This window comes from Monopterus albus, unplaced genomic scaffold (genome assembly GCF_001952655.1).
Source record: "Monopterus albus unplaced genomic scaffold, M_albus_1.0 scaffold323.1, whole genome shotgun sequence".
Classification (NCBI taxonomy): domain Eukaryota; kingdom Metazoa; phylum Chordata; class Actinopteri; order Synbranchiformes; family Synbranchidae; genus Monopterus; species Monopterus albus.
This window is the reverse complement of record NW_018128203.1, coordinates 398,277-400,608: the sequence shown is the minus strand read 5'-3', so window position 1 is coordinate 400,608 and position 2,332 is coordinate 398,277.

Here is a 2,332-nt window from a genome sequence, read left to right as displayed (position 1 = left end):
GCACGTTTTTTTTTTTTGCTCAGTTTATCTTATGTTCTAATCGTTTTTTAGTCTGAGCTTGAGGTTGGTAGCGGAAGAGTAGTGTCTGTTATGAGGGCAAAGCTGTTCTCTGAGCTAACCTCAACTTGACAGAACAGGGAAGAGCAGTTATGACAACTTTTTTAGGTTGTACTTTTTTCTCTTCTTACTCTATGTAGTAGTTGATCTACATTTATCATGTGAAGCCTCAGCATGGACTTCTATCTTTTGGATGATGCAGTTTGAACCTTTACACATGTAATTATATATTCATGGCTCAGTGCTTGAATATATATGGGAGCTTTAGCTTTCACTGACTTTAAAGGGAAAGTAAAAAAAACATTTAAGCAGATCAAGACAGAGATACTTTATTGTGCCCATGTCTTGTACAGCATAAACGTTCTGGGCAAATATACTGTATGAAGACTGACAACTTCACTCAGTGGATGTAAACACTGTATGTCCTATAAAAGATACAAAGAACACTTTTAGGTAGCTATTTATTTGTAAGCTATTTATCTGTGAAGTGCATTTGCCAAGCAAATAAGCAGACAGACTGTGAAATGAAATTAGATTAAATGTGAGAATTGGGCCAGATAATTCATATAAAGATTTATCTTTGAACAAGCATAATGTTTCTTTCCTGTGTTATTCAAAACCCAAAAGGCCAGTGTAGTTTTGAATAAAATAATCAGGATGTAATTAAGTGAAGGCTATTGTGAATGCTGATACAACCAAACAAGGCTAAGAGTCTACACTCATGCTAACAGCTGTGAGATGCTGTACTCAGGCATATTGATGCTTTAGGTAGGTAGGTAGGTAGCAGTGACGTGCGGTCAGGGGAGGCAGGTGAGGCAGAGCCTCCCCTGTCAATCTTGAAAAGAAAAAAAAAAGTTAACCATAAAATATAATAAATGTTAATATTTGTCGGCTGGTGTGTGTTGTAGGCCCTTTTGCCGTTTGAATCCGATGTTGAAGGAATTTTTTTCAATAAAGAATAGCAGATTTTTCGTATGTCCCGTTCAAATACATGGAGGAGATGCGCGATGAGGCAGCACTTTGCTGTGCCTCTCGGTGGATCGTGTAAACCTCACAAACTGTATGTGATGCAAATAGTGTCGCTGTCCCGTCTATATATATCGTAAATAAAATGCTTTCAAACCCTCTGATTATATGCTCTGTCTTGCCATAATCTGGATAATGTATAAAATATAGTTCTGTAACATGTTTAGGCTCGCAGATTAACCATAAAACCCAGTAAAAAAGTTACTCGGTGAGGCAAACAGTACGCCTGCCTCAAGGCAGAGGGCGCTAGTGAGCCCACAGATTCTTGCGCTACCTACAATCTTCTTCGTGCTTGTTTATATTTCCTTTACAATCCGCCTTATCAAAATGGAAGATTACATTTTGATAAGGCGCACAAACTGTATGTGATGCAAATAGTGTCGCTGTCCCGTCTATATATATCGTAAATAAAATGCTTTCAAACCCTCTGATTATATGCTCTGTCTTGCCATAATCTGGATAATGTATAAAATATAGTTCTGTAACATGTTTAGGCTCGCAGATTAACCATAAAACCCAGTAAAAAAGTTACTCGGTGAGGCAAACAGTACGCCTGCCTCAAGGCAGAGGGCGCTAGTGAGCCCACAGATTCTTGCGCTACCTACAATCTTCTTCGTGCTTGTTTATATTTCCTTTACAATCCGCCTTATCAAAATGGAAGATTACATTTTGATAAGGCGGATGAGAATGGTCGTTGCTGGCACACTAATGTTAGCTTTTACGAACTGAGGTCTGTCTGTGTGCTGTTAATAGTCCATGCAGACGGGTGTTGGTCCACACCTGCCTCCTCCAACTTCCCCCCCAGCAGTGACGACTGGATTGTGTTGAAAGCACTAGAGAAGTCAAAGAACATGACCCTCACAATACTTCCAGGGTACTCCAGGTGAGATAGGGCTCGATGAAGCATGTAGATACAGTGGGGCATAGAAGTATTTCATACACTGCCGTTTTTTCAAGTTTTTCCACTTACAGAGAATGGACAGTTCTGTAATTTTCATCGTAGGTACACCTCAACTGTGAGTGACAGAATCTACAAAAAAAATCCCAGAAAATCACATTGTTAGATTTTGAAATAATTTATTTCCTTTTTATTGCATGAAATACGTATTTGATCACCTACCAACCAGCAAGAATCCTGGCTCTTACAGACCTGTTAGTTTGTCTTTAAGAAGCCCTCCTATCCTCCACTCATTGCCTGTATTAATTGCACCTGTTTGAACTCGTTACCTGTATAAAAGACACCTGTCCA